The 23,725-nt window shown below is 43.8% G+C and overlaps 1 long non-coding RNA gene across 4 annotated transcripts in view; it reads right to left on the reverse strand.

Moving 5' to 3' along the window:
• Window positions 1-23,725, reverse strand: part of LOC149467309 (uncharacterized) — a 74,328-nt gene that overhangs the window by 47,511 nt on the left and 3,092 nt on the right. For all 4 annotated transcript variants that reach the window (XR_016311963.1, XR_016311961.1, XR_016311962.1 and 1 more), the window contains 2 exons: window positions 16,265-16,382; window positions 7,149-7,245 (listed from right to left, as the gene is read on the reverse strand). This is a non-coding gene — a long non-coding RNA (uncharacterized LOC149467309). The remainder of the gene's footprint in view (window positions 1-7,148; window positions 7,246-16,264; window positions 16,383-23,725) is intronic.

Genomic DNA, 23,725 nt, shown 5'->3' on the forward strand with positions numbered 1-23,725 from the left:
GGTCAGGCAAGCCAAGGGTAAGAGTAGGAGAATACAGCGTGGTCAGGTACAATCCGGGTCAGCAACTTACAGGATACAAGTTCACAGGTTCAGGAATGCAGGTAAGACCAGAAGGCACTCAATGACAGTTCAGGGTCGTTTAAATATCGCGCCCTGCACTGTCATTGGTGCCAGGCGCGCGCCCGCGGCTCCTAGTGCGCATGTGCGAGTTCGGACGCCGCGGCCGGCCTGGACCTAGTGCCCACGTCCCTGCACAAGGCGGCGCAATGCGCCTGCGCCGGGACCAGCGCCGTGGTGATCCCTGACACATGGACTGATCCCATCAGAGTGTCCCCTTACATAGACTGATCCCGTCGGAATGTCCTCTCACATGGACTGATCCCATCAGAGTGTCCCCTCACATGGACTGATCCCATCGGAGTGTCCCCTCACATGGACTGATCCCATCGGAGTGTCCCCTCACATGGACTAATCCCATCGGAGTGTCCCCTCACATGGACTGATCCCATCAGAGTGCCCCCTCACATGGACTGATCCCATCGGAGTGTCCCCTCACATGGACCGATCCCATCGGAGTGCCCCCTCACATGGACTGATCCCATCAGAGTGTCCCCTCACATGGACCGATCCCATCGGAGTGTCCCCTCACATGGACCGATCCCATCGGAGTGTCCCCTCACATGGACCGATCCCATCGGCGTGTCCCCTCACATGGACCGATCCCATCGGAGTGCCCCCTCACATGGACCGATCCCATCGGAGTGTCCTCTCACATGGACTGATCCCATCGGAGTGTCCCCTCACATGGACTGATCCCATCGGAGTGCCCCCTAACATGGACTGATCCCATCGGAATGTCCCGTTACATGGACTGATCCCATCAGAGTGCCCCCTTACATGGACTGATCTCATCAGAGTGTCCCCTCACATGGACTGATCCCATCGGAGTGTCCCCTCACATGGACTGATCCCATCGGAGTGCCCCCTTACATGGACTGTTCCCATCGGAGTGTCCCCTTACATGGACTGATCCCTTCGGAGTGCCCCCTTACATGGACTGATCCCATCGGAGTGTCCCCTTACATGGACTGATCCCATCGGAGTGTCCCCTTACATGGACTGATCCCATCAGAGTGTCCCCTTACATGGACTGATCCCATCAGAGTGTCCCCTTACATGGACTGATCCCATCAGAGTGTCCCCTTACATGGACTGATCCCATCAGAGTGTCCCCTTACATGGACTGATCCCATCAGAGTGTCCCCTTACATGAACTGATCCCATCAGAGTGCCCCCTTACATGGACTGATCCCATCGGAATGTACTCTCACATGGACTGATCCCATCGGAGTGCCCCCTCACATGGACTGATCCCATCGGAGTGTCCTCCCACATGGACTGATCCCATCGGAGTGCCCCCTCACATGGACTGATCCCATCGGAGTGTCCCCTCACATGGACTGATCCCATCGGAGTGTCCCCTCACATGGACTGATCCCATCGGAGTGTCCTCTCACATGGACTGATCCCATCGGAGTGTCCTCTCACATGGACTGATCCCATCGGAGTGCCCCCTCACATGGATTGATCCCTTCGGAATGCCCCCTTACATGGACTGATCCCATCGGAGTGCCCCCTCTGTAACACTAAACTGATGACCTGTAGAGGCTTTTGAAGTGTCGCCTATAGAAAATATAAGGTACTGACGTTTGTCGCCATTTCACAGGTACATGTAAATTTAATGTTTGACATGCTAGGTATCTATATACTCAGCGCACCCTCGTCTTTTATATTTTACAAAAAAATTTGTTTGTAATTTGTTGCATTTGTTTGCCTTAAAATTCAGTTTAGTGAGTTTCTTCATGAAATTTTGCATTTCCTAGACCTTTGTGGTAATATTGTGCGACATAACAAATTGGAACTACCCCTATTTCATTCTTTAGGGTGTCTGCTTTCAAAAAATGTATAATGTTTGGGGGTTTTGTGTAATCTTCAGGCCTAAAATGATTTTGTAAACGTGTGCAAAAATATGCAAAAACGGTTCTGGCAGTGAAAGGGCTAAAATTGTTCAGAATAGCTTGCAGTCTGCCCAAAGACCAAACATCTAAATAGTAAGATCTTTTTTTTTTTAAACAAGAGTTTTAGATTTGCTTTGTAATTGGGAACCCATAGTAAACATATAGTGGGGGTTTCACAAATGTGACTGCAAATGTAGAACATGCTGCAGATAAGTAAATTACACATTTTAGACCAATTTTAAGTATATAGGAGACATAAACAGATGAGTAAAGCCTGTAGAAATGACTGAAGATGCCATAACCCATAAGGTCAGTCCACCCAAGGGTGATATTGTTGTTGTGGGTTGAGCCTTGTTGCATGAATCAGCCCCTGGCCTCGTATATTTATTTTATGGGTGTTCCTGCTCCTTCTGTTACATTTCCCATAGTATAAAATAGAAAAGTGGAGACCCCTCATAATGGGCACTGCAGGGGTATAGACCCAGGACTTCAGAGGTCTCATCTTTAGAGCCCTTAAAGTAGAAATAAAGGCAAAGCTTTTTTTTTTTAATTTCCAATAGGGTAAAGGAGGGTTTAACACTTGTCAGTTTTATTTTGGTCATCTGTGTCCCATTGGGGAGATTTCCTTTCATTTCCTATCCCATGGCCAAAAAAGGAAGTGAAAGGAAACCCATCCAAAGTGAAGGAATCCCTGGCTGTCATCAAAACTAGTGCCCCCTTGGAAGATTTCCTCTCTATTCCTGTTCTGGTCACAAAACTAAATTTGTGATTTTCTTTTACTTTCGGTGATAATAGTAAACCGGGCAAATAGAGAGGGTAAATCTCCCTAAAGGGGACACCAGGGGTGGACTGACAACTCATGGTGTCCCCGGGCAATAGGGGATCATGGGGCCCCTGTGTCCTTGCCCAAACTCAAAAAAGCCTATGAAAAAGGTACCAGAGGCATCTCAGGGGGCCCCCTACTGACCCCGGGCCCTCTGGCAGTGCCCGAGTTTCCAAATGGTCAGTCTGCCCATGGGGGACACAGAGAGCAATAAAAACCTGACAGGTGTTCTAAACCCTCTCCACTCAATTCAAAACTACAAAGTTTTGCCTGTAGGTATACTTTAAGAGATACACAGAACCGCCAGGTGATCTCTCTTTAGTATAAACCCAAACTTTACGGATGGACCGATCTTTCAATAACACATGTGAATAAATAGGATCGATAATAATAAATAAAGCTTTAGACTTCGTTCACACAGGCGTACTGCCGCTTTTAGCCACAGGTGTTCATGCATCTCCATGCCGGCAGTCCCATTCATGTCAATTGGGACACAGAGCTGCATGGACACAGCCACTGCTCTCATTCTGACAGCTGTGTGGGTGTACAGCCCCAAACGCACACTTCTGCATTTCGGACTGCACCCCCGCATCTGCATGGCACCCACCTGAACACCTGGGCATCCCCCTGTGGTCCTACATGGCCCTCTCACAGGTATACACTGCAGCACACCCATGTGATCGAGGCATAGAAAGTAAAAAGATTTTTTGTTACAACATCCAAGTGAAAGATAGAACACCAACAGGTCAGAAAAAGAATTGACAAAGTCAAAAACAGAATCACCGAGTTGGAAAAAGGATCACCCGCTTGTGTCAGTGTTTTGTTAAATCAATCTTTGCTTTAACCACTTGCCTTCCGGAAGATTTACCCCCCTTCCTAAGCAGGCCATTTTTTACGATACAGCGCCGTGTTATTTTAACTGGCAATTGTGCAGTCATAAATATAAAGGGTAGGTAAGTGAGCGCAAACAGGTCAGGTGAGCAGCTAACATACAGGGTAAACCTCAAAACCTTGGAATAAAGACTTATAAATGGGGTATGTAGCGCTAGATAACAGATGACAGGCACAGTGGCTGTTACAGTATGAAGTAACCATACAGTAGTTCATATACTGATTCATATATCACTGTCAGAAGCACAACGGAGATGATCCAATGCTACTCCATGCTTATGCAAGGTGGCGTTCTTGGATTTGAAAGCCTGAGAGGGCCTGGATAGCGTTGTACCTGTGACCCAGATGTTCGGATATGACCAGAGGGTGCCCAGGCTATTGACCAGACCATGATGCCCGGTTGCTGTTGAATTGCATACAATGCGCATATTATGTGCACTTGTGGTAAGCGCACAATCTCACTATTTTCCTTTATCTCACCTAATGTGATCTGGAGTAGCATTGGATCATCTCCGTTGTGCTTCTGACAGTGATATATGAATCAGTATATGAACTACTGTATGGTTACTTCATACTGTAACAGCCACTGTGCCTGTCATCTGTTATCTAGCGTTACATACCCCATTTATAAGTAATTGTGCAGTCATGCAACGCTGAACATAAATGAAATTTATGTCATTTTGTTTCCCCACAAATAGGTATTTGATCACCTCTGTGGTTTTTATATTTTATGCTATAAAGAAAACAAAATACCGACAATTTTGAAAAAGCAAAACAACAATATTTTTGACTTTTTGCTATAAAACATATTAATTACAAAAAAATAAATACATTTCATCATAAATTTAGGCAAAAATGTATTCTGCTAAATGTCTTGCTAAAAAAAAATCCCAATAAGTGTATATTAATTGGTTTACGTGAAAGTTATAGCATCTACAAAATGGCGGCACATACGTATAATGAATTTTTTTTATATATATACTAGTAATGGCGGTGATCAGCGACTTATAGCGGAACTGTGGGACTGCAGTGGGCAATCTAACACTGGGGGAGACTAACTGCCACTGACCAGTGACACTAATACAGTGATCAGGGCTAATCAAAAGCACTGACACTGTACTAATGACACTGGGCAGGAAGGGGTTAACATCTGGGGCGATCAAAGGGTTAACTGTGGGTTAGGGGGTGATTTTTTTGTGTACTGTGTTGTGTTTTACTAAGCAAAGCTGCTGCTTTCTAGATCTCTGCTGTGCAGCATGTCAATGCTGACAGGAGAGAGATCTGTGTTGTTTACACACAGGTCTCTCCCCTCTCAGCTTTGCAGATGATCACCTAGTCCTGGCCAAAAATCACCAGCCAGGACCTGGTGATTGACATCCTCAGGAGCAAATAGCAGAACGGGTAGGGCACCGCACACGAAAACCCCCTACCTGGAACTACAAAATCACATATATTTACATGATTTTGCAAAGCTGCCCTGAGAAGTATATCTGCTATGGGGCGGCAGGCAAGCGGTTAATTAAAGCCATTAGTCTGTTGGGATAGGTCTCCACTAACTTTGCACATCTAGACTTGGCAATATTTGCCCGCTCTTCTTTGCAGAACTGCTCAAGTTCACTTTAATTTGATTGTGACTGTTTGTGGACTGCAGTCTTAAATCATTCCACAGAGTTTCAAAGGGGTTTAAGTCTGGGCTCTGACTAGGCCATGCAAGGACGTTCACCTTTTTCTCCTCCAACCACTGTATGGCCATTTTTGCTGTGTGCTTTGGGTCATTATCATGTTGGAAGGTAAACCTTCTCACTGACAACTTTCTGGCAGAAGGCAGCACATTTTCCTCAAGAATTTGATGGTTTTTCACCCCATCCATCTTTCCTTCTATCCTGACAAGTGCTCCAATCCCTGCTGCACAGAAGCCCCCCAGAACAGGATATTACCACCTCCATGCTTTACTGTAGGAACGGTAGTATTTGGATGGTGAGATGTATTGGATTTCCGTCAGACACATTTTATCCTTCTAGTCAAGTAAAAACTGAGGCAAAGGCTCTGCGGTGCCAGGTAGGGCTACACAATGAAGATCCCGAAGTAGGGCTGAAGGAGGTTCACATTGGTAGCAAAACTGAGCATGTACCATAAATCATCCTCCCTTCACGTAACCTTTTGCCAACCATGTAGCCCATATCTGCAATAGCAAGAAAAAGTAGGCCTCAGCACCCCGCGTCGGCACATATACACCCACAACAGCAATTAGCAAGCTCACTGCACATTAACTGAGCCGTCAAAGACAGCTCTCAGTCACAGCTTTTGACAAGCAGCCTGTGGGATGGGTTCCCAATCATGTATCCACTGTGACAACCAACTTTAGTGGGCTCATGATAGTGAAGCTGTGCCACCTCCCAGCCATTAACCAAAAAGTGCCATTAACCACCTCCCATCCGGCTGTTGTATATAAACGGCCGGACAGTGGCAGTGCAGGGTCGGGTGGCCATTTATAAACAGCCTTCCTGCACCCTGCTTGTGCGCGCTCCCTGGGAGCACGCAGCACCGCAATCCGCCTCCGGACACAGTGAAACACCGATCGTCGGACAGGACCTCTGTGTGACGTCCCGATCATGTGATCACTGATTGGCCAATCAGTGATCACATGCAGAGTAGTAAGCAAGATGTCACTTTTGACATTGCTTACTACCTGTGAAATCTGTTAATGATCACAGAGATCACATGGTACAAGGCTATTCACAACAGCCTTGTACCCTGTGACAAGCTGTGACCAATCACAGCTCACACAGTAGTTCTCAATGGCTGCAAGAATGCAGCTAGTGAGAAGGAGAAATCATTGCTTTTACAGTCTTTATGGGTGTAAAAGCAATCAGTGTAAAAAAAAAAAAAAAATCTTCATCACCCCTCACATGTAGTACAGTGTCACCATGGTGACACTGTACTGCTAGGGTGACAATATGTAAAAAAAAAAAAATGTTTAAAACTTATAATTTTTGGTTATAAACTAATTTGGGTTATTTTATTTTACTAAAAAGATAACAGAATACATTTTGGCCAAGATTTATACTGAAATACTATTTATTTCCAAACTTTTATAAGAAAAACACTTTTTTTCTAAATTTTTGGACTTTTTCATTTACATAGCAAAAAAAATAAAAATCCCAGTGGTGAATAAATACCACCAAAATAAAGCTTTATCTGTCTAAAAAAAAATGCTAAAAAATTCATATGGGTACAGTGTTGCATGACTGCGCAATTGTCATTCAAACTGTGATAGCACTGAAAGCTGAAAATTGGCCTGGACAGGACGAGGGTAAAAAAGTGTCCGGACTGGAAGTGGGTAAGGGAGTTCAAGTTCTCCTTTAGGCATGCATGATGACGTGGATCATATTTAAACATCAGAAATCACAATTTACCTTGTGCTCACTCTTCTGGCCAACAGGACGTTTCAACCATTCACTTTCATCCCCCATGTTGATTTCCCTTTCTCTGTTTAGGTGCTAAAGTGGTGAGCTAGAAAAACAAGATAAATAGCAGGTGAATGTGTTATTACAGATGTGGATCTCCAAGATAAAATGAATGATCAAAAAAGTGAAAAAAAAAACAAGGAGAAAATCATTAGAGGCACAAATAGTCAGCAGATCTTCACCCAACCCAGCTTTACATCTATATCAATGTCCCAACCACTCCAGACTCTGGCTGAAAGTTTTCAGAGAAGGAAATCCATTCATGCATTCAATTCCAAAGTAAGCGACTGCCTTTATTCTGAATGTCCTGTTTTAGGATAGGGAGGGGTAACATTCACAAGTCTTACACCAATAGAACATATCCAAAACATCCAACTACCATTAAAAACATTGTTGCAAATTTTATTTCGGGGATAGTACAATTTTTTAAAATATATTTTTATAAACACACACACGTACACATACACTTATTTACACACACTGCTGTGCAAACATTTTAGGCCGGTGTAAAAAATGCTGTAAATTAAATATGTAAGCCCAACATTGCATACTCCTGACATACAACTGTTGTACCACGTGCTTGTACCAAAAAAAAAAAGTATCCTGTTCTCCTTGAATTGCTTGCTTTGTGTGAAATTGTTGGTGTTCCTGCCAGTTCCTGTGCTTTCCTATTAAAAACTGACCACACCAGGCATGAGAGCACAGTGTGGCCAGTTTTCTGGTTCTGCTGACAACTCAGCCTGTTCTCCTCCATGGATTAAACTGTGCTGACATGCTTCCTTCACAGTCTTTCACTGGGAAGACCAGTGTGCTGCTGTTTCTCCTCCCTGAGTTCCATATGAAGCTGAGAACAGAAGATATATTTTCACTTTTTCTATATGTATTGTGTCAGTGTGACGATCTGTCACCCAGGATTCTCAACTAGGCAGGTTGAGGGGCTCCAGGGTAAGTGTTTGATACGGAGGAAAGTGGCTTTTCACTTTCCTCCTTTGTTTGTAAGGTCTGTTTTGGGATCGGGAGCCTGGAGATTTCAAAGAGATCTGGGAGGGATGAAATCTCCAATCCTGGGACCAGGTTTTGGGATAGGCCAGGAGACTGATTGCACAGGTGTGTGCAGGCCTTTAGAGAGAGTCAGGACCAGGGTTCTGGGCTCCACCCCGGCAGCTAGGAGTCAGCAGGGATCCACCCCGGCAGCTAGGAGTCAGCAGGGCTCCACCCCAGCAGATAGGAGTCAGATGGGAGGTCTCTGCCTTGGAGTCAGGTGGAAGCCAGACTAGCTGTGTGCTAGTGGCTATAATTTGGGAAGAGTCTACAGGAGACTGACATTGAACTGTGTGTAAGCCAGGAGGCTGATTTTGTTGGTGGATACCCCTGCGTGGGAAGCATTATGTTTGAACTTTCATTTAAATAAAAGTGGGCTAAAAAGGCCCTTGAAAAAGGAAGCGAGTAGCTGTTTGCGTTTAAAAGCTCTACCACGTTGAAGCGAGTTCCCACAGTATACATAAATGTTTTGCCTTTCATTTCTATTTCAAACTGAATGGGCTGTTTTACAAGATGAGGGTTTACTTATACTATGGATTCTTTCAGGCATAGAAGTGTTAATAGTTTATTTTTATCAAATAACAAAATGGAAGGTAAATGAACCAAAGAGAAATCCAAATTAAATCAATATTTGGTGTGACCATCCTTTGCCTTCAAAACAGCATCAATTCTAGGTACACTTGTACAGTTTTTGAAGGAACTCGGCAGGTAGGTTGTTCCAAACAGATTGGAGAACTAACCACATATCTTCTGTGGATGTAGGCTGCCCTTTATCCTTCTGACTCTTCATGTAATCCCAAACAGACTTGATGAGGTTGAGATCAGGGCTCTGTGGGGGCCAAACCATCACTTCCAGGACTCCTTGTTCTTCTTTACAGTAAAGATGGTTATAATGACATTGGATGTATGTTTGGGGTCATTGCCCTTCTGCAGAATAAATTTGGATATATATCCTGAAGTTTAGGCGCTAAGGCTGGGCAGTGAGGTATACATAGAATGATTGTCTAAAGTGGCTGCTAGTCCTCAGCTGCTTCGCATGAAAATCACCAAGAGTGGTGAAAAAAGCAAACATGAAACCAAATGTCCCAAAAGCGATTCGAGGAAAGTGACTTGTATAAAGGAGTCCCCATGTCAAATCAAAAATCAGAACAACAATTCGGTCACTGTGGCACTAAACGTTTATAACAAGGCACAAGCATATTTATGGCAGATAAAACACGTGCTCTCTTGCTTGATCAATGGTAATATACCAGTCAGAACAAGAGAGGATGAACTTCAATAAAAACAGCAACATTGCACATTAAAGGAAAGCCTTCCAGGGAGATAGAAGCTCACAGAGCTTCAGGAGTGTCAGCGGTGAGCCCATGTCAGCAAACAGGACTGTTTTATAACCACTAGTGACTCCGCTAGTAAGGATCCACCATCAATGGGTCCACTAGGATTCTGGGAGTCACTCGGTAACCTGCGTGGGCTCGGATGCGGTGCACCAGAAGTGACGTCAAAAAAGGAAGTTAACCGGATCCGGGGATCAAGGTGGAGCGCAAGCTGGACCAAACAAGATGGAGGCTTTCACTGTCACCATGACAACGCATTTCGAGCGTGGCCCTTTCCCTGCTCACAGTAACTGGTGACAGGGGTCTAAAAGACCCGACATCTCACCTGCCTGCAGTGAAACTAATAGAGTGTGAGTGCCCTCCATTCCTGTCTTCCCCAGCCATACTCACAGACAACTATCAGGAGCAGAAAAACACAAACTGGATCCCAGGAGGGAAATACACACTGCCAAGACAAGGCAACCAAATCATGAATCAGCCATATAGTAAGAGGCCCCTAATGCCCCTCCAACCCCCAGAAACACCAACATCTGTTACGGCATCATTAACCCTCTCACTGCCGAGGGGGGGGGTACACACCAGGAGCTGGGAGTGTGTTGTATGTAACAATGTATCACAAGTTGTCTGTCGGCTTGCTGCTGAAATAGACTCCTGATGTGTGAAGAAGCAGCACCTGTCACAAAGGCATTACATCACATAGGAGACGGTGTCCTCTCTGTGATATCAATAAAAAGTGTCAACAAATAAACGTACACCCAGGCACTTAAACCTCCAAAAGGTCGTCCCCCCCCCTATGTACATACCAACCTGAGCACACCGGTCATGGCACCCACATATGAAAACATTGCTGGTGCTACACGTGTTGTGCATTGCTGCACATGCCAGAGTGACAGCAATCATTTTAGGGCTGTTATACAGAGTTACTTCCAACCTAATGACCTGGAGGGGCTTTTAATGTGTCCCCTTGGAGAAAATATAGGGTGCTGAAGTACATGTCTGTATTATGGGCACGCTCAGTTTTAAAGCTTCACATATTGGGCATCTATTTACCTGGTGCAACTTCATCTTTTATATTTTACCAAACATTTGGGGAATATATTGTGTTTGTGTGCCCTAAAATGAACTCTAGTGACATTTTTTACTAAAAATTTGAGCTTGAAAAACCATTGCACACATATTATGTGACATAAATTGTCTAATTTTTGATATAATTTTTGATATTTGAATTGCCAGGGTCTCTGCTGCAAGAAAATATATCATGTTTGGGGGTTTTCTGTAATCTTCAGCAATCACCTTAAATTCATTTTTAAAATATGTGTAAAAAAACCCCTAAAAACGTCTCTGGCAGAAAAAGGGTTAAACGCGCCCAGTCTAAATGTATGGTGATATTAAAGTGTGTGTCTATAGAACAATATTTCTGGTAGTATTTGGGGTAAAATAAGGTTTATGTGTTAAACAAATGGGCTAACAGGTGAATTTCTAAGCATCAGGTCGGTTGAGGAGGGGGGGGGGAGGGGGGGGGGAGATTTGAGTAAACAACCTCACACCAAAAGTGACAGTTGATCGCTGCTGATAGCTGTACTGCTGAGGACACAGACACCTGTAGCTCCAGGATTTCTGTGGATTTCTGTGGATTTCAGCAAGTTTTCAGCGTTTCTGCTTTTATGATGGCCAAAGACTTCGACTGGGGATCAGCGGACCCTCTTCTGCTTCTGGGATTCGCATCCTCGGACTGCACCGGGAAGGACAGAGAGGAGGACATCATGGCCGCTGTCACTTACCTGCAGGGAGGAAAGCCTGAGAAGACTGAGGCCCTGGGACAGCTTCTGGACATGGCTACTACCTGCACCATGGCTCCCATCTTCCACTATCCAGTGAGGTTCCCAAAGACATCTGGGAAGAGGGCTGAAGATGGAAAGGCCCTCAAGGTGAAGAGGAGGGACATCACCACCAGCTTGGCATCCCAGGAGCCTACAACCAGCACCCAGCGATGCTCTTCCCGAGCAAGCAAAGGGGCTAAATACAAAGAGCTGGTAGCTGAAGGTCTCCTGGATGCCCTGAATGCCAAAGAGCCCAAAAGAAAGGCAGCGTACAGCAAGCCTCAAGGAGCCAAAAGACCCAGGGCCGAATGAGGTAAGTAACATCAGGTAAGGGCCGAATGAGGTAAGTAACATCAGGCAATTATGGGTTTTTTATGTTTACAGCCCATCTCTCTTACCTCCCCCTAATTACTGGCTTAAAGGGGAAAAAAAGTCAATTTTTTAGCCATAGCTCTCTCTATACTGTGTGTTTCTGATTCTGACATCTTCCCTGTCTCCTGAATCTGTCCTTTTCTTCTCACTTTGTTTGGAAAAAAAAAAAATTACAAAAAAAAAAAAAAAAAATACAAAAAAAAAAAAAAATAGATTTTAGTTTTTAACATAGATAAAATAGTGGTAAGTTAATGTAAGATATTATGGTGTGTTTCTGACTTCATGTAACATCCTCTTTAACCCTTGAACCTCTCCTTTTCTTCTCATTTCTGTTTAAAAAAGAAAATGTTATATATAATATTATATTTTATGTATACAAACTGCAAAACCCACCACCTGTCACCCACAGCTGGCAGTTGGATTACAAAAAATGGAGATCTGGATCAGAAAAAGTCACTTTTTTGGGTTATTGTATACATTTTTAAAACATCTTAACGTTAACATCTTACAAAAAAGGAGAGGATTGGCTGGCTATAGGGGTGGAGGAGGCCAGATTTTTTTATTTTTGTGACACTAAACAATATCCCTATTATTCAGAAAAAAAACCCAAACACATCCGCTAGTTACTGTTCCTGTAATCTATTTTTCTGGAAATAATTTCTTACTGTGTTTTTCTACTTCTTTGTAACATCCTCCATGAGATTCCACACCTTCCCTCCAACTTCTTTTTGAAAATAAAACTCCTTGTGACATCCTACATTAACTCCCAAACCTCTCCTTTTCCCCACTTCTCTTTGTTTGAAAACAGCAGTGAATATTAGTTGTAGCCATGTACACTGCTCTATACACACTGCACGCCCCATCACCCATCGCCCAGGGCCCATATCAGGAAGTTGGATCACAAATTAAAAAAAGTAAAAATGGAGATTTGGAGGGTCTGAGAGCACCAATGACTTTTTTTTGGCTTAAAAAACACATATTTGAATTGGATATATTTTTTAAACCAGAGTTTAGTGTCACTTCTTTAACATCTTACTAAAAAGGAGAGGATTGGTCGGCTGTAAGGGGAAGGAGGAGGCCGGATTTTTTCGTGACACTAAACAATATCCTTATCATTCAGAAAAAATCCAATACACATCCTCTAGTTCATAAAACACACAGTGCCGCGCTTTTAGTATGTGATAGCAAACAAATTATGTTATAATACAGTGAACATATGTGAATAAAAGTCTCCAAGTATAATTTTTTTCTTCAACTTGAAACAAACTTCACAATTTCATATCTTCATGCAATATCAATCCTCCACCACAAACGCCAGATGTGCCCTCAACAGGGTTTTTGATCTCACATATAGTTTGGTCAAAAAACGCATGTGTCCCTCGAGGTGGACATAAATGGTCAGATGTATCCTGAAAATGGAATCTTCCTCCAAAGATCACCGATCCCTTTAATCTTTCCTCCTCCATTCAGCATACATGATAAAAAAACGAGTAAAACACAATAGTGCGTTATCCTTTAAAACACATTACTTTACTAAAAGCATAAAAAGTGGCCAGTCACATAATACAGGTACTAGATCACACCAGATATATGCGCAATTAAAACCTGCAATACTCTTGTATGAGCAATCAAAGGAAACTCCACTCCTCAAATGTAACAATGTGGTTGTAACGATGAACAGCGAGCTTCATGACGTCACCAAGCCCCCCACTTCATCGTTACAACCACATTGTTACATTTCAGGAGTGGAGTTTCCTTTGATTGCTCATACAAGAGTATTACAGGTTTTAATTGCGCATATATCTGGTGCGATCTAGCACCTGTACCATGTGACTGGCCACTTTTTATGCTTTTAGTAAAGTAATGTGTTTTAAAGGATAACGCACTATTGTGTTTTACTCGTTTTTTGACATGTATGCTAAATGGAAGAGGAAAGATCACCGATCCCTTTAATCTTTGGAGGAAGATACCTTTTTCAGGATACATCTGACCATTTATGTCCACCTCAAGGAACACAAGCGTTTTTTGAACAAACTATATGTGAGGTCAAAAACCCCTGGTGAGGGCACATCTGGAATTTGTGGTGGAGGATTTATATTGCATGAAGATATGAAATTGTGAAGTTTGTTTCAAGTTGAAGAAAAACTTTATACTTAGAGACTTTTTTCACATATGTTCACTGTTTTATAACATAATTTGTTTGCTCTCACATACTAAAAGAGAGCGCGGCACTGCGTGTTTTATGTATTAGAATCCACGCACATCATGAGTATGTGTTAGTGTGAGCTGCTTTCTGATATATAGTTTTGTATTTGACACAAGAAGGGAATATTTTTAGTAGCATTTGTGACTGTTTGAGAATTTGTTGTTTATAATTGTACACATCCACTAATTAATGGCCCTGTAATAAACTATTTTTCATTAAACAATTTATTACTGTGTCTTTCTGCTTCCTTGTAACATCCTTCATGAGCTCCCACACCTATGCTTTCCCCCCACTTGTTTGTTTGAAATGAGCACACTAGTTGTGATCATACGCCTGTTCTATGCACACTGGAGTGTCACTTTAACATCTTGCAAGAAAAGAACGTGATAGCCTGGCTATTAGGGGAGGAGGCCAGATATTTTTTTTTCTGAAACTAAATGATATCTTGATTTAACAAAAAAAAAAAAAACAATTATTTTTCAAGAAATTGTGTCTTACTGTGTATCATTGTGATATCCGCCATTGACTCCCAAATGTCTCCTATCCCCCTCACTTCTGTTTATTTGGAAAGAGCAGTGAATATAAGTTATGGCCATGTACACTGCTCTACATACACTGCACAGCCCACTCACAAAAAAAAAAAAAATTGGGATTTGAAGCAGTAAAAACTACTTTTTGGGTTAACAACACATTTTTTAAACCAAAGTTTAGTGTCACTTCTTTAACATCTAACAAAAAAGGAGAGGATTGGCTGGCTATAAGGGGAAGGAGGAGGCCAGATTTTTTTTGTGACACTAAACAATATCCTTATTCAGAAAAAAATCCAATACACATCAGCTAGTTAATGTAATAATCTATTTTTCATAAAATCATTTCTTACTGTGTTTTTCTGCTTCCTTGTAACATCCTTCATGAGCTATAACAATCAATAAGTGTAGCGCTCTGGTGAAAACTAACTGAATCTCAACATAAACAACATGTGACATAATGGTGTCAGGGTCCCTGAGGAAGTCACGTGAGAGGTGATGCAAGGCATAGGTGACGTCATTTTTGGCGCGGACGCCATCTTTGGACTCCCTAAAGAACCCATGCAAGTACACCCATACATCAGGTTCAAAATGCTGTATACAAGAAGATGTATCATGTGAGTGTCCTGTGTATATTATTTTAATTACTGTGTTAATAAATGATAAAACACTATGGAGGCTTTTCTCTTTGTGGACCATGTGGAAGATGATTTTTCTGAATAACAGCCATTTAGGATATTCCTAGAGGATACGCTTTAACCCAAGGGGGATCCAGGAGTGATCCATAAGGCATTTAGGCCCTTTTAGGGTTGCAGCAAGGAGGTGATGAGCCAATCTAGCTGTGTGTGGAGTCATCACCAGAGCCTACAAACGTACAAGATTCACCTGCATGATTGCATTTATTGTTGTGAACACTGGTGGCAAGTTTTGTTTATGAGATATTACTTTCAGTGATGTGTTCATTTATATTCACTTGCTGTATATATATATATATATTTTTTCTGATTTCAGCGGTTTATTTATGGTATGAATAAAGTGTGTTGACACAGAGCACTTGTTTTATAGGGTATATCCCTGTATTAGGGGGCTTAATATTAGTCATGTCCACCATATGCACAATATCGTGTGATGTTGCACTGTTTTAGCATTCATTCTCATTAAGATTCACGGTTTGTTCCACCATTATGTCACATGTTGTTTATGTTGAGATTTAGTTAGTTTTCACCAGAGCGCTACACTTATTGTTTGTTATATTTTGGTTTTTCACTTTCGGTAATAAGGTGCAGGTGTAGCAGCTTATTATTAGTTTAGTAGGATTGAGCGCAGGAGGTTTTCCCCAATCCTTCATGAGCTCCCACACCTATGCTTTTCCTCCTCACCTGTTTCTTTGAAACAAGCATGCGCACTAGTTGTGATCATACGCACTGTTCTATGCACACTGCAAATCCCACAGCCTATTTCAGCTTCTGGTGCAGGAAAAAAAGAGAAAATGCTGCATTTTGTTCTAAACAGAACCATACTGGAACATGGCAAACTGCATCAAAACTGCACCGCAACAGAGTGTGGTGTGAACTGTAAGCAAAAACGTATCCGGAATGCATCCAGAGTGCGTTTTGTGGTGTGAACTGGCCCTACATGAGATCTTTATCTTTCAGAAATAAGAAATACACATCCACTAGTTAACACTCCAGTCATCTATTTTTTGTGCAGCATTTGCTTTCAGTTCTGCGGTCTCAGATTTGTGCATGAAAGAATAAAGCCGTACCGTCTGGATTATTGGCGGTTGTCAGCAGCATCAGGAGTGAGGTAAGTGAGTCAGGTAGATTGTGAAAATATCTCATCCACTCGATGTCCAGTCTGGAATCTTGCAAGCAACCCAGAACCTAGAAATAACGATCATAAAATGATTTAGATGGTGCAACCATTGTACACAGCAAATGTCAAAATGTCAGCATTATAAATAAAGGTGTGAGAAAACTATTCTAGCCAATAAACACCCACCACCAGGGACACAATTCCAACATTTGAATTCCGGGCTCTAAATGCTGATGGATCTAATCTACTGGCCACATTGTCTAACATTCATCAGATACAACACTGTCATATCCTAACTAGGGATGCAAGTGTGATATCGATACTGTCGCTCAAGTACTCGCCGTTACCAATTACCGATACTTTGCTATGCCATTGGCGTCCATACAAAATGTATGGACGCAAATTGCACCGCAAAGAATAGCATGCATTTTGAACAGGAATGCGATTGACTTTTTCAGGACTGCGTTATTGGTAGACAGTACTCCATTTTATAGGCTGAAGGTCTGCCAATCAGACCGCTGGGCGGCACAACCACTGCCATACTAGTGTAGTCCGAATGGTAACTAGGCAACCCTACCGTCGGACTCGCAGTGAAAAGAAGCCTGTTTTCCACAGACCCTATAGATCACAGGGCAGTACTTCTTAATGGCACTATATAGTATATATCCCTTAATGGCTCCCAACATCATTATTGGACAGTATAAATTGGACAGCCTCAAAAAACCTTTAATAATCTAAATAATTATAAATTTGATAAAAATACACTAGATAAAAAATAAAAAAACTCACCCCCTAATCCTCAAAAAAAACGGGTGATACCAACCTGATGCAATTAATATAAAAATTAGTATACAGAATTATATGTATATAAAAAATAAGTACATGTATATAAAAAATATTTTAATATACAAAACCCTTAATCAAATACTGTATACTAATAATCTCATATTGCCAATCCATAATATATGTGAATAAACCAAAATAAAATTACCTTTTATTAATATAATTAATAAATAATGCTCATAATAGTGTATTAGCACAGGTTTTTTTTTAGGCGGAGTGCAGACACTCTGTGCCTGAAGGAATGGAGTGAGGCTACCTCTCGGGGAAGCTCTGAAACTGTGGCAGGACAGGAATGTCGGTGGTGCATAGCTCTGAGGAAGTCTCGGCCTTCCTGTTGGGTTCACGAAGTTCAGGATTGATTGCACCTCCTCCCAGTTGGGTGTGGTCTGGTGGGATAACTGGGGTGTTGTGCATGGCCTGATAGGTGGAATATGGGTGGGGTGTCCTCCTTCAGGGGGTGACCACAGTACCCTGAGGGTTGTCATTCCCCCTGTTGCTGCCATGGGCTCTATTTAGATGTTTTGGAATTGTAATTCTAAAAAAAACCTAATTTATTTATTTAACATCCAATTATTTATTGTAACACACTATTGTGAGCATTTGTCTATGTCAGTAAAACTGAGGACTGGTAGGATGAGAAGGGTGACAAAGGCAGTTCTCTGTGAACAAACTTCACTACAATTAAATCGCTTTAGACCTTTCAGACTGAAGGCATCTATGTGGAAGAGAGCTCTGCATTGATTAAAGAAGGGAAATGTGTCGGGACATTACAGGTGAGCATTGCTGACCACTGCATCACCCACCATAAGATAACAGCAACAACCATTTCAAATCTGTTCTCTGTTTTGTGAATGAAAAGGGTTGTTCTTATGTAGATCTTAGTAAACAAGTCTGGAGAGGAAGATGGAAGGTTCTAGGATGAGGCTTATTACAATCAGGCATCTAACAGTAAAAATACGATGACTAGCATGGAGTAGGTTAGCGTAGTGTAGTTTAGTGTAGGTCCTGCCCTGAAAGAGTCTACCTTGTCGTGGTGGGCAGGCTTGTCATCTTTTGGTTACAAATGTCAAAACTGGAGAAAGAATGTATTGTCTCTGGGCAGTTTCATTTTTGACCATGGGATTCAACTAAAAGACTCCTAAGATTTCATATAGGCAGATCAGAAAAAAGTGTGACCAGGGGTCTGACGAAGGGCGGCAAAAACAGCAAATCCCCAAAATTAAGCAAGTGCAGCACCACCCATAAATGAACATAATTAACAATGTGTCTCATTTATAAAATCATGCAACAATAAAGTTCTGTGACTATTTGTAAAACTGTAATGCAACAATGTGAATAAATGCAATAAAAAAATAGAAAAAAATTACTAAAAATGAAAATAAAAATAATAATTAAAAAATATATTATTATATATTTTTTTAAGTTTTTTTATCATTTTAATCTTAATTTATTTTTTTCCTTTATTGCATGTATTTATATTGTCATGTTACATTGTTACGAATAGTCATAGAACCTAAGGCCTTGTTCGTGCCATTTTTTTCTGTATACCTTTCTGAGTTTTTCTGCATACGTTCTGCAAGGGTACAAAGAAAACAATAGTTCTCAATGTGCCCTATTCCCTGTATAAAACTCACTGATATGCGTATGAAAACAGATGTAAATTTGTGCTCTGCGAGTGAAATCTTTTCCATCAGTTTTTCTGCACGTATAGTGTGAACGAGGCCTAACTTGTATGATTTTATTAATGAGACACATTGTTAATTATGCTGATTTATGGCTAGCACTGATTTTAGCTTTAATAACTGTTGATCCTTCAGTTGAGAGGAGATACACGTTTTTTGGTGTAAGCAGCTTCCTTAATTAGGATACCTATACCACATAATAGGCACGGGATACCTATTGCTCGCCCGCCCGGCAGTGTCATTCAGTCACAGAATTCTGTGAATGGGAAACTACACTCTCGACTTGTAGTCCTCAGTGAATTACCACAGCACTGTTGAGCACTGTGATAGTTCGTTGTCTCTTCCCGTCAGTGTGTATCTGCTTGCCCGTACGGAGTAAAAGCACACATCCACTGACAAGTCTGCAGAAGTCCTGCATAGCACCTGCGATCTGCTGATTGCAGGAGCGATGCTTTCTAATAAATGCACATTTTCTTACCTACAAAAAGATGTGCATGTATTATTTATTTATTTATTTTTTTAAAGGTGAACTTATCCTCTAAAACTAGCTATAAAATGGGACAGTTGCCATTTTTGTAAACGTAAGAAACAGGCACAACAATGTGTCACATAGAGGCATGGTGAGGCGTGCAGCAATGAGGCCACAGTGTACAAACTGTGGACACCCTGTCCTCAGTCCATACTGAGCTCCTGAGCCGCACAGTGCCATTGGTTGGTAAGATGCTGTTAGGCGTGCAGTAGGCAGTGCCTTAGCAAATAATTACGCATCCCTCGCCCCATTCAGCTGATGATTGGAATGTTCCCCAGCCTACAATTGAATGTAAACAAAGGGTTGGGGTGCTGGGGGTGCTGACTGATGTCATTGTTCAAAAAGTGCCATATTTAGTTTATTACATCAGCCGGCATTCTTAGCCCCTTCATTTACAATCAGCTGTCACCTGGAGAATCTCCTGGTTGTCAGCTGAATGGAGCCAGAGATGCATCCTTGGTTGCTAGGATAGCAGCAGCCTCCAGCATTCTAGCAACCAGCAAGCCCTAAGGAGGAAGCGTAACATCCACAACAGCTTTGCAGCGCAAACATGGTCTGGCCTGTCTCTGTACACCAAATTGGAGGTGGTTTTAATTACCTCCTGTTACGTTATCTACAAACTGTCAGTAATTCTTACATTTGAAAATTCCCAAAATAGGAACTACCCAAGTCTGTTGCATGTTTTGGAACTTTACGAGCAAGGCTTTCCTTAATTATGTGCAGATGATTTAAAGGCAATCTGGATCTCCCCAATGTGCCTAACATTGATGTCAGTGGGAAAATAATTCCTCATACATTGATGTCAGTTAAAATATAATGCCTGCTTGTACATTTGACTTACATCGATGTCACTGGGAATATAATGCTCTCAAGTTGCTGTAGATGGGAAAATAATTCCTGTTTCACTGGTGTCAGTGTGTTGCTACATAAGTGTACAGCCGGTGGGAAGGGGTTTATTTGGCGTGGATGGGAAACCTCACATTGGAAGGAAGACCACATGAAATCACCACACACTGACAGCACAGCAATGAAGAACTCCCTTTAACACGTGTGTGCGTGTGCGTGCGTGTATATAACAAGTTTACTGCTACTTTAAATTGGTAAAGATTGTAAAATAATGCCCTTTATACTGGTGTCAATGGGAAAACTATTCCCCACCAACATACCAGTGACAGTGTGCAAAAAAAAAAAATAATTACATTGGTGTCAGTGGGAAAATAATTCCCCTTATGTGAGCATCCCTTTGGTAATATTTTTCACATACGTGGATGTCAGTGGAAAAATTACCAGTAAGGCTACGTTCACACTAGCGTTGTGTGCAGGCGGAAGAGAGGCGTTTGGGAAGCGTTTTTACCGCTTCCCAAACGCCTCGGACAATTCTGCACATTGCAGCACATGGTGCTGTTCTAACGGGAGCGTTAGCATCGAGGCAAAACAGACACCTCTGGTCGAGTCAGGAGGCGTTGAAGCCTCCTATTCTAGTCTATGGTGCCGCTCCGCAAACGCGCGACTGGCGTTTGCGGTGGGGTTGCGGGGTGTTTGCGGAGCGGTAATACCATTCAAACTTCATTATAGGCGTTTGTGGGGCATTTTTAATGCTCGGAAAACACCTAGCAACCTCCGCTAAACCGCGCATGCGGCATTTTCCAAGCGTTAAAAAACGCTCCGCAAACGCCGGACCAACACATGCCAAACGCTATAGGGGCATTTGGCAAGCGTTGGTAAAACAGTCAAGTGTGAACGAGCCTTAAATTGGAGTCAAAAATAATTTCCATTACACTGGTGTCATTAGGAAAATGATTTCTCTTTTCTTTTGTTAGTTCATCCTGGGACAAATCGGTTCAATCTCGGGACAAACTGATGCACCTGTCACCAAACACCAGGTTTTCTCTGGCCTGGTGGATCATCATTCAAGCTTTGTTGGGAAAATCCTTCCTATTGATCTCTTAAAAGATCCTCACAATGGAAGCAAGTCATGGGTTAGATTCCCTATGAAATTGTTATTGCGATCTGTGTTCCCCCTGGGGAGATTCACCTTCTATGTCCTGGTAACAGTAAGTGACATATAATGAGGGATTAAATGGAGTTAACTGTATCTATAGCCAAATCTTTTTCACTTTTGGATACAGTAGAACAAATGTCTGCATTGGAGGACTTCTCTATTCCTTTTCTGGGAACAGCTTTTACAATTTTACATTTCTCATAATGTTCTGCTTCAGTGACAACAGCCATCAAGAAAAATAGAGACTCTCCCCAGTGCGAAAAAAAAACAATAAAACACAACAGGGGCGCCGATCCTTCCCACTTAACCAAGAACAGAAAAAAAAGTTTTGGCTATGCATACAGGTTACGTGTTCTGGTGAGGAATGTCTACGAGGGAATTTCCTGGCAAAGGCTCCAGGAGGGTTAATGTTCTGATTTTGGTTGCAGGGATGGGACTGTGTTAGTGTTGGGGGGTAGTGAGGAGGCAGGGGTGTATCTGCCATGAGGCAAACAAGGCGTTTGTCTAGGGTGGCAGTTTACAGGGGGCGGCACGCCCCCCAGGCAGAAAGGACACTGTGTGTGTCAACAACAGTGCTGCCATGGATGAGTGTACAGCCAAGCCGACACACAAGGAGGGTCACCCGGGCTAAGGGACTGGCTGCAGAGGAGAGAAGAGTGGTGGGCGGATCCCTGGTGTGCGCTCGGAGCGCGTGAGGGCGGGGCCCACTGTCAGTGTGCGCTGGGACGTGCAGGATGGCTAGAAGGTGCCAGCGGAGGAGGAAAAAGAAAAGAACGAGGTCAGGGTGTAGGAGCCCCCCGCTCTTTTGCAGCCGCCGCCGGAGATCCTGAGGGATATGGGACACAAGCGTCCCTCCTGGAGTGATCCTGACACTGTCTGGAGGAGCCCCTGCTGGACAGGTAAGAGCTTGGAGGACTGGTGCTTCCCCACCCCTGTCCCTCCGACACACAGCCCCCCACATGTCCCACTTCCCTCCCCCGTACCACTGCCCCCTCTCCGTCACACTGCCCCCGGTCACGCTGCCCCCTCCTGTCACCCTTTCCCACACCTGTTCCACTTCCCCCCTCCTGTCCCCCCACATTGTCCCACTACTCCCCATCTGTCCCCACTGCCCCTCACCTGTCCCTCTGTGCTCCTCCTGTCCCACTACCCCTCACCTGTCCCTCTGCGCTCCTCCTGTCCAACTGCCCCGATGCTGTCCCATGCCTCCTGTCACGCTGCCCCCCACCTGTCCCTCTGCACTCCTCCTGTCCCGCTGCCCCGATCCTGTCCCATTCCCCCTGTCACGCTGCCCCCCACCTGTCCCTCTGAGCTCCTCTTGTCCCACTGCCACTCACCTTTCCCTCTGCGCTCCTCCTTTCCCACTGCCCCTCACCTGTCCCTCTGCGCTCCTCCTGTCGCGCTGCCCCGATCCTGTCCCATGCCCCGTCATGCTGCCCCTCACCTGTCCCTCTGTGCTCCTCCTGTCCCACTGCCACTCACCTGTCCCTCTGCGCTCCTCCTGTCCCGCTGCCCCGATCCTGTTCCATGCCCCGTATCACGCTGGCCCCCACCTCTCCTTTTGAGCTCCTCCTGTCCCACTACCCCTCACCTGTCCTTCTGCGCTCCTCCTGTCTCACTGCCCCGATCCTGTCCCATGCCCCCCACCTGTCCCTCTGTGCTCCTCCTCCTGTCCCACTGCACTTCTCCTGTCCCTCTGCCCCCACCTGTCTCCCCACCCATCATGCTACCCCCCATCATGCTGCCCTCCCCCTGTCATGATGCCTCCCTCTTGTCCTGCTACCCTCCTACCTGTCTCGATGGCCTACTCCCCCTTCCTGCTGCCCCCCTCCTCTCCTGCTGCCCCCTTCCTGTCCTGCTGCCCCCCATCACGCTGACCCCCTCCTGTCCCACGACCCCCCCCTGCCATGTCACACTGCCCTCCATCAGGCTCCTGTACTGAAGAGGTGGATCTTAAACAGCAAGGGGAGAGATAAATGTAGATGGTGGGTGCTCAATTTTAGTCTTGCCTAGGGCAGCAAAAAAGTAAAATACACTACTGTGCGGAGGTCGATGCTGGGACTGCAGGGATAGGTCAGTATGTGGGGACTGCAGGGATGGGTCAGTATGTGGGGATTGCAGGGATGGGTCAGTATGTGGAGATTGCAGGGATGGGTCAGTATGTGGGGATTGCAGGGATGGGTCAGTATGTGGGGACTGCAGGGATGGGTCAGTATGTGGGGATTGCAGGGATGGGTCAGTATGTGGGGATAGCAGGGATGGGTCAGGATGTGGGGACTGCAGTGATGGGTCAGTATGTGGGGACTGCAGGGATGGGTCAGTATGTGGGGATTGCAGGGATGGGTCAGTATGTGG

This window comes from Staurois parvus, unplaced genomic scaffold (genome assembly GCF_062004578.1).
Source record: "Staurois parvus isolate SC_StPar_1 unplaced genomic scaffold, SC_StPar_1.0 ptg000116l, whole genome shotgun sequence".
Classification (NCBI taxonomy): Eukaryota; Metazoa; Chordata; class Amphibia; order Anura; family Ranidae; genus Staurois; species Staurois parvus.